This window comes from Orycteropus afer, unplaced genomic scaffold (assembly GCF_000298275.1).
Source record: "Orycteropus afer afer isolate SDZICR_OR568_19922 unplaced genomic scaffold, OryAfe1.0 scaffold00604, whole genome shotgun sequence".
Lineage (NCBI taxonomy): Eukaryota > Metazoa > Chordata > Mammalia > Tubulidentata > Orycteropodidae > Orycteropus > Orycteropus afer.
The window spans coordinates 987,982-998,420 of record NW_006922191.1 but is presented as its reverse complement, the minus strand read 5'-3'; positions in this window follow the sequence as shown (position 1 = coordinate 998,420).

Below are 10,439 nucleotides of genomic sequence, written 5' to 3'. Positions count from 1 at the left end.
TGTAACAACAACAACAACAAAATAGTCAATGTTCATCCATTTCAGGAAGTGGCATGTGTTCAAGAACCAATGGTACTGAAAGAAGAAATTGAAGCTGTACTAAAAGAATGGGCAAAAAACAAGTGTCCAGGAATTGATGGAATACCTATTGAGATGTTTCAACAAATGGATGTCCCACTGGAGGCCAAGAGATTTGGAAGACAGATACCTGACCAACTGACAGGAAGAGATCCACATCTGTATCCATCCCCAAAAAAATGTGTTCCCACAGAATGTGGAAATTATCAAACAATATCATTAATATCATGCAACTAAAATCTTACTGAAGATAATTCAAAAAAGTTTGCAGCAGTATATTGAGAGAGAACTTCCAGAAATGCAAGGTGGATTCAGAAGAGGACGTGAAATGAGGGATATCATTGCTGATGTCTGATGGATCTTGGCTCAAAGCGAAAAATACCAGAAAGATGTTTATTTGTGTTTTATTGACTACGCAAAAGCATTTGATTGTGTGGATCATAAAAAAATTGTGGATAACATTGAGGAGAATGGGAATTCCAGAATACTTAATTGTACTCATGAGGAACCTGTACATAGACCAGGAGTCTGTCTTTCGAACAGAAAAAATGGGAATCTGTATGGTTTAAAATCAAGAGGGGAGTGTATCAGGGTTGCATTCTTTCACCATCCTTATTCAGTCTATACGCTGAGCAAATAATGTGAGAAGCTGGACTATATGAAGAAGAATGTGGGATCAGGATTGAAGGAAGAATCATTAACAACCTGTGATACAATGATGACAACTTTGCTTGCTGAAAGTGAGGATGACTTGAAGCACTTACTGATGAAGACTGAAGAATGTAGTGTGCAGTATGGATTACATCTCAATATAAAGAAAACAAAAATCCTCACAACTGGACCTATAAGCAGCATCATGATAAATGGAGAAAAGATTGATTTTGTCAAAGACTTCACATTGCTTGGTTCTGCAATTGACACCAACGGAAGTAGCAGTCAGGACATCAGATGACTTACAGCATTGGGCAAATCAGCTACAAAGGACCTCTTTCAAGTGCTGAAGAGCAAAGATGTCTCCTTGAGGACTAAGGTGAGCCTGACACAAGCCATAATATTTTCAATCTCCTCATATGCATGTGAGAGCTGGACAATGAATAAGGAAGACCGAAGAAGAATTGATGCTTTTGAGTTGTGGTGCTGACGAAGAATGCTGAAAATACAATGGACTGCTAAAAGAACTAACAAATCTGTCTTGGAGAAAGTGCAGCAGAATGCTCTTTGGAGGTTAGGATAGCCACAGTTCGTCTCACCTACTTTGGTCATGTTGTCAGAAGGGACCATTCCCTGGAGAAGGATCTCATGCTTGGTAAGGTGGAGGGTTGATGAAAGAGGGGAAGACCCTGAATGAGATGGATTGACACAGTGGCTGTGGTGATGAGCTCAAGTATAGCAAGGATCATGGAGTTGGCACGGGACTGGGAGGTGTTTAATTCTGCTGTGCATAGGGTTGCTATGAGTTAGAGATGACTCGATGGCACCTAACAACAACAACAACATATGTGCATATATGTGTGTGTGTGTATCTATATCTATATCTATATCTATATCTATATCTATATCTATATCTATATCATCTTCCTTTCCTATCTCCAGAGCTTTCAAGATATTCTCTATCTTATCCACAGCACATTTAGGTGTTCAAAGTTATTGATCAATTGATAGAAAGTCTATCTCTCCTGTGTTGAAATCCTTTTGGGGATGCAGGCTCCAAAGACAAAGTTGGAATCAACTCAATGGCAGCAGGTATAGAAATATACATTAAAAGAGTGGCAGCGTGTGCCAAAAGAAATAAACAGGGCTTTTTAAGATTTAGTTAGGTTATACTTAACCTAAAAGCAGTAGAGCTAATAAGAACTGAATAGTTTTTAGAGGTGGGAGAGAAAAGTGTTCTGTTTATAGAAAACAGAATTTACGGAAGCCCTGACTGAACAAAAATACAGATATTTTTGTTTTTCTTTTTTTTGGGGGGATTAACATACAAGATCTGTGTGGCTGGAAATGGCATTGTGAAGAGAAAGTATATTACAATGAAGAAGCTAAGAGATAATAAGTCAGGGCAAGTTAAGGACTTGGGTAAAAACAGGAAATCACAATTTCAGCAATTGTTTGTATAATTTTTAATACCTATGTCTGATACTAAAATATAAAATCTATGATGGCAGGCTCAATATTTATGTCCTTAGCATCTACTGTGTGCTGTAACATCCATACATATTTATTGAATGAATGATTACATGATTGAATGAGTAAAGAACATGAAGCTAGATAAAAAAACAAATGAAGAAAAAAAACAAAACACCCATTTCTCTCTAAAAAGATCCTACAAGACTCACAGAGATCCTATAAGATAGAGTAGAACTGCCGCTTAGGGTTTGTAAGGCCCCAACTCGTATGGAAACAAAGTGCCGCATCTTTCTCCCACGGAGCAGCTGTTGAATTAGAACTGTCAATTTTTCAGTTAGTGTTGAGCACTTTAACCACTGCACCACCAGGCCATGAGGCCTGTACATAGTATGAAAAGTCCAATTCTAAAGTGGTTGTTAAAGTCAAAGTCAAAGCAATGGATTTAAAATAAGTTATCAGTAGAGGTGGTTTAGGTCAATACCTTAAACCGTGCTGCATTTAAAACACCTGGGGAGCTTTAAAAATTCTTTAATCTTTTTGTGACACATGAGACATGTTGTGTCTACCTACATTTTCTACTCCAAGATTTAGTGGGTAGCAGATATCCCATTTTTAGTAAGTCTTACTATCTTGTGGGAGCCTGTATGACTGCTTGAATCTCAGGAAATGAGCCTCAATCCACCAGTCCCAGCACCAGAGATCCCTAGGATACGTGTGTCACAATAATTGTATCAAAATCTATATTTGTTGCTGTTGTTAGGTGCTACTGAGTTGGTTCCAACTCAAAGTGACCCTATGTACAGTAGAAAGAAACACCACACAGTCCTATAGCCACTGTGTCAATCTATCTCGTTAAGGGTCTTCCTCTTTTGCACTGACCCTTGAGTTTACCAGGGACTGGAAAAAATGTTCAAAGTACTTGAGATAAGGTTTTGCCATTCTTACTTTTAAGGAGCATTCCTATTGTACTTCTTTGTTCATTCTTATGACAGTCCATGGTATATTCAACATTCTTTTCCAAGTTGGAGACAACAATCCAAACTTGCTTGTTGAAAGTGAAGAAGACAAAATCCATATAACTTCCAAATTTGTTTTTAAATTTCATGCAAATTGCCTGCCATTGCTGAAAACACTTGATTCCAATAAAAATTTGAAGCAGAAAATAATTCAGTCTTGAATGGATTAAATGGATGCCCATACTATATCAATTAAATCTGATGCTCAGAGTTGAGACTCACATATCTGTATTTCAATGTGCATCCAAGATTGAGAATCAGTCAATCAGTCAGAATATAAGAACAACAGGAAGTCAAGGAACACAATCAAACAAAGATGGTTGAAGAACCTAAGACACCAAAAGTGAAGAACAATTAGATTAGACATACAAGATGGTGTGTGAAACAAGTCATCTGCATTTAACCAGGGTTTGGCAGAAGAGGGTAGCTGAACCTATTCCTTTATTATCTATCTCTTCCCCCACCACCAAGAAAAGTAGATTAAATATCATTTATCATTTAGATCTTCATATTTTGTACTAATAGAAGTGTATAGTTTGGTATAAGAATCAAACCTAAATGTCTAGTGCTAGGAAGAAAAGCAAGATCAGTAGATAATCTTTTGTAACCAATTAACTTTCAACTTTTTAATATTCCTTAGAATCAGCCTCAATCACAGTAGAATAAATGAACCCCTTTTATCTTGATAATTAAAAGAGATGGGCTGTTTGGAATTGGGTTGACAAAGGAAACACAAATATATATATATATGTGTGTTTTTGAATTCATTCTTGTCTGCCTCAAATCATTTGTTTTCATCTTGAAGTAGGAAATAAAAAGGGAAGTTTTGATGACTATTTTGGTAATGAAAATAAAACAAAAAACAGAATCAACAAAGAAAATGCACTGAGACCTCTACCTAATGCACTAAGCTGCTAATGAGAATAGTTTATATTTTCCAGTGGTTGTATTTGTTCTCTAAGATTTAAGGAAGTTGACTGTAGAATATTGACTCACCTTTTCACTTTGACATTAGTCCTCCAACAGAGCTCTGCAAAAAAAAAAAAAAAAAAGTACTTCCCTCAAAGAGTAATACTTCTCTAATTTGTGAACCAGGTTGTTGTACTCTCTTCTTGAGTAGTGCTTAAATAAATCACCAGTCCATAATTTGAAAATGTCCATTTACCCAAAAGTAGAATTGAAGTGCTCTTTAAATATAAGTTTCTGGTTTTCTCCATGTGTTATTTGAAATGTCAGTTTTCAGAACAAAACTGAGGTCAAAAACAATTTGTCCATGAATTATGCATCAGACATTAAATATTTTTTGCTTCCTGCTTTCACCCTCTTTTAGAGGGGCTGCTCTCACAGTCTACCTTTTAGGGATATTGGATCATGGGACTGGATTTTCTGTTCCAAAATGGTTTTAAAAATTAGTTTTTGCCATATTCTAGTTAGGACAATTATGGTTTCTCTTCAGAAAAACAAGGGTTCTTGTGCATCTCTATCATATTCTCAAACTCAGAATGATATTAAGCTAGGGCTGGGGCAGCCACTTTTGGCCCATATGTAAATAATGCAGACAAAGCTATGCTACTAAGAAACAGAAGAAATCATTTAGCTTAATTAGTAAAGAATATTTGCCTGAAGCACTGTGCTCTCTTCAAGAATTACCTATGTGGAATCAAATTGACAATGGCACCTTGAAAGGTTAGATTAGAACTTTAGCAAGCAGTTGATTTCTGTTAACTTGCAGGGAAAATTCAGAAAGATAGCAGGAGAATGGTTGTACAACTGGAAGAATATAATGAATGTCACCGAATCGTACATGCAGAAGTTTGGAATTGCTATATATTCTGCTGTGTTTATTTTCAATAACAACAACAAAATAAAATTAATTATTAAAGAAAAATAAATAGAAGCATAAAGTTGATGGTAAAATCCATGTGCCTCAGAGGAAAAATGAGTGGAGAGAGCCTTTGATTACTCACTGGTTTTTGTCTCTAATATTGTCACAGCATACACTTTCTGACACTGAATTCTAAGACACTATGGTATGTCCTAACACAATCCCAGTTTTTATAAAAGTTGATTGAGTTGGTTAAAAGCATCACAAGCCAAGTTTTATTTCTTATATGTTTTAACTTGAAGATTTTAATTGTACTACTCGAATGGAATTAGCAATCAGATTCATGTTTAGGTACTTCTTTTAAACAACTACTTTAAAAATGGAGATTTAGAAAGTTTTACCCTTTACTTAGGCAAGTTAAGGCACATTTCAATATTGATAAATGCCTTCTAGGATTACATTTATTAACTGAGCCGCTCTATCAAATACAATTTAGCATTAGATCATAAAATTCTGAAAGCTATATTTTAACATTAAAAATGTTTGACATGACATTTAATTAAGTGCATAATTCAATGAACTGAGTAGAAGAAAACATACATTTATTGAAAATAAACCAAATGAAAAAACATTGGTTTATATATTTTGCTTATGTTGATTTTATTTGAAAATAAACAGCAGAGGAAAAAACTAAGGTCAGATATGATAAATATTTGCCTGTGTTAGAATTTTTAAGCAGCTCCTCCACCAAAAAAATACATTTTTGAATAAAAACTGAGGGAGAAACATAGTAAGTGAAAGCAGTTATTAAATAAGAAAGTACAGTTTTGGGATAATTATTTCTCTTATTTATTTATTTCTCTCTTTTTTAAAATTTTCACAGTAGTTTTCTCAAACTGTTCCACATTTATAACTATACTTTGAAAATGAAAATAGAATTCATAATGTAAGAAATCTTGAACAACTAAGAAAATAATTAAGAGTTCAAGGATAAAAAAACAATTCTACAAATTGAAGTACTATACAGCTATTTTCTCTTTCTACTGTGGTCCCTGTCCTATTAGGTTTATGATTATATGAATTAATGGGGCCACACAAGTCTACTCTAAACTCTTCTTACCAAGCTGAATGAGATCTCTCCCCTGAATGAGGCTGGCTCTCTTCTGGGGACTGTTCCAGCCAGCTACTCCCTAAACTGCATAATCAGAAGTCAATTTAACTTAACCTACCCTGATCAAAGATAGACTTCTGGGAGGATTACTGGTGCCCTTTGAGGAAGTTTAAGTAAATGGCTAGTCAATTATCTGGTCTTCAGAAACAAAATTATTAGATTCAGCCTGAGACAAAAGTAATGTGAAATCAAAAAGAGAGAATCCATCTTCTTCTCTGTTTCCTTCTGCTGTTAGCAAATATTCATAAACTGATTAATCATAAATTATTAATGTCAGTGAGATTGAGATAAATTCTATCTCACTTTATTGAAATATGTCTCCCAGGCATCCTGGTGGTGGGTTTGACTGATAAGCCAATAGTACTAGTATTTGCATAATCAATTGGCACCTTGCTGCCAAGCTAAATTTTTGTAGTGTTGACAGAATAGTTCATGATGTATTTGCTGTTGGCATGATCTTGATAGCCCAATCAGTATCTTTGGCTGAGAAGAGTATAAATAAATCATTTTTTAAGTTGTAATTTTTCATCGAATTAATGCATATGTCTCTTGGTAAACAGTTTTGGGAGAAAATAATCTAATTGAGGAGCCTTGATGAGGCAGTGGTTAAAGTGCCAGGCTGCTAATTGAAATGTTTGTGGATTCAACACCCACAGGAGAAAGATGTGGGCTTCTGGCTCTGTAATGAATACAGCCATGGAAACCCTAGAGGTGAGCAGTAGTTCTACTCTGTCTTATAGGGGTACTATGATTCACAATCGACTAGATAACAATGGGTGTGGATTTTTCAGCTGGTGAAACTACAGGTGTGGTGGACAGAGCTTTGTTGAAAGATTGAGCAAGTTGGGATGTTGTATTTCTAGAAATTGCAAGATTTCTTAAATAACCTGTGTCCTTGGGGTTGACTGAAAAACCCCTGGGATTTTAAGATTACATGTCCTGCAATCCACCACTCATCTGTTAGTTTGTCGTACTGTGGTGGCTTGTGTGTTGCTGTGAGGCTGGAGGGTGTGCCACTGGTATATGAAATACCAGCAGGGTCACCCAGGTTTCAACAGAGCTTCCAGACTAAGACAGACTCAGAAGAAGGAAGGGGCCATCCATTTCTCAAAGAACTGGCCAGAGGAAGCCTTATGAACAGCAGGGAAACACTAGCTGATATATTACTGGAAAAATTTAAAAGCAGCCCTGAAACATTGTCTGATATAATGCCAGAAAATGAGACCCTCAAGTAGAAGGCACTCAAAATGCAACTGGGGAAGCACTACCTCCGTAGAGTAGAGCCAACCTTGAATGTGGATGGAGTAAAGTTTCAGGACCTCCATAGGCTTATGGGGCATATCTCAAGGTGAGAAAAAACAGCTGCAAAGACCTACTAATATTCAGAATATGGAATGTACAAAGTATGAGTCTAGGAAAATTTGAAGTTTTCAAAAATGAAATGGAATGCATAAAGATGGATAACCTAGGCATTAGTGAGTTGAAATGGACTGGTCTTGGCCATTTTGAATCAGACTACCAAATGATCTACAATGCCAGGAATGACAAATTGAAGAGGAATGGGAAGGCACTCATCATCATAAAGAATGTTCAAGATCTATTCTGAAGTATAGTGCTGTTGGTGATAGGATAATATCCATACGTCTACAAAGAAGACCAGTTTATACTACTATATTCTAAATTATCCACCAACCACCAAAGCCAAAGATGAGGAAATTGAAGGTTTTTACCAACTTCTACATTCTGAAATTGACTGAACATGCAATCAAGTTGTGTTGATTATCACTGGTTATCAGAATGCAAAAGTTGGAAACAATGAAAAATCACCAGTAGTTGGGGAATATGGCCTTGGTGGTAGAAATAATGCCAGAGATCTCATGATAGAATTTTGAAAGACCAATTACATATTCATTTTTAAAACAACATAAGCAGTGGCTATACACATGGATGTCACTAGAAGAAAAACACAGGAATCAGATTGACTACATCTGTGGCAAGAGGCAATGGGGAAGGTCAATATCTTCAGCCAAAACAAAGCCAAGAGCTAACTGTGGAACAGAACATCAACTCTTATCTGCAAGTTAAAGTTGAAGCTGAAGACAATTAAAACAAGTCCACAAGCACCAAAATATGACCTTGATTATATCCCTCCTGAATTTAAAGATCATCTAAAGAAAAGATTTGATGCATTAAACACCAATGGCTGAAAACCAGAGGAATTGGGGGATGAAATCAAGAATACCGTTCATGAAGAAAGCAAAAGTTCATTAAAAAGATAGTATAGGAATGAAAAAATAAAATAATAATAATAAAAAAACCCACCAAAATAGATGTCTGAAGACTTTGAAACTTGTTTTGGAGTGGAGAGTAGCTAAAGCAAATGGAAGAAATGACAAGATGAAAGAGCTGAACAGAACATTTCAGAGAGAGCTTGAGTAGACAAAATCAATTATTATAATTAAATGTGCAAAGACATGGAGGTAGCAAATCAAAAGGGAAGAACACACTCAGCATTTCTCAAACTGAAAGAACTGGAGAAAAAAATTCAGACATCAAGTTGCAATATTGAAAGATTCTATGGGCAAAATATTGAACGATGTGGGAACTATCAAAGAAGATGGAAGGAATACTCAGAGTCACTGTATCAAAAAAAATTTGGTTGATGTTCATCCATTTCAGGAGGTGGCATATCATCAAGAATCAATGGTACTGAAAGAAAAAGTCAAAGCTGTGTAGAAGGAATTAGCAAAGATCAAGGCTCCAGGAATTGATGGAATACCGATAAAGATATTTCAACAAATGGATGCTGCACTGGAGATCTGTGCCAAGAATCACTCACTCATCTTTGCCAAGAAATCTAGAAGATAGCTGCTGGCCACCTGACAGGAAAAGATCCATATTTGTACCCATTCCAACAAGAAGTGATCCTACAGAATGTGGAAAGTATTGAACAATATCATTAAAATCACAAACAAGTAAAAAATCTTGCTGAAGATAATTAAATAATGGTTGCAGCAGTATATTGGCAAAGAATTTCCAGAAATGCAAGCTGGATTCAGAAGAGGATGTGGAATGAGGGATATCATTGTTGATGACAGATGGATCTTGGCTAAAAGCAAAGAGTACCAGAAAAATGTTTACTTGTGCTTTATTGATTATGCAAAAAAAAAAAAAAAATTTGATCATGTGGATCATAACAAAATATGGGTAACATGAGTTCCGGCAAGATGGCGGACTAGGCAGAAGGACTGCACAGACCCTCTTCAACAAAGAAAAGGGAAACCAATTAACACAGACACAGAAGATAATCTTGGACCCCTGAGCCTTGAAGGGAAGGATACAGAAGTGGACTAAACCACAACTAGCAGAAGAATTTGCGTGAAAATACCTAAAAAGGAGACATACAGAGCTGTGGTCTGACAGCAACCTGAGCGACCCTGATGGTACAGGTGACTTGGAGATTCCCAACTGGTGGTAGGACCTAAGAATTAACCTAAAAATCACCCTGCTAGCCAGGGACTGCACAGACTATGCATGGTGGCTGGGGAAAAAACAGAGAAGGTGAAGAGAAACGTGGGCTGAGTTGTGGACTTTTGCTGGTCCGGTGGGTGCCACCATTTTGTTGGTTTAAATAGCGGCTTGACTATTTTGGATATTTAAAGAGACAGCGCTCTTGCAGATTCCTGTGGTTGTAGGACTTAAGTATTAACCTAAAAATCACCCTGCTAGATAGGGACTACACAGAGGACTGTGCACAGTGGCTAGGGAACAAACAGAGAAGGTGGAGAGAAAGGTGGGCTGACCTGTGGACTTTTGCCGGTCTGGAGGACACCGCCATTTTGAAGGTTTATAAAGCAGCTTGACTATTTTGGATATTTAAAGAGACAGCACTCGTGCAGATTTCTGGGGCTTAAGAACATGTTCTGCATTCCAGCAACCCCAAGGACCCTTGGGGCCTGCAAGACTGAAAAGCAACAGGCCAATGATAAAAAACCACCAAGAAGAGCCTGAACCACCCTTGGCTGCTCTTCATAAATAGTTAACAGAGATCTTTCAAACAACAGACCATCACAGTCCACACAAAGAAGCAGGATAAAGTGATAGAAACAAGGGAGCAGGATACAGACTCAGAACACATCCCTGAGGAAGAAGCAGCATTGGAACTCTCTGATAAGGAATTCAAAAGAATTATCTTTAGGTATCTTCAAAGGATTGAGAGACAGAC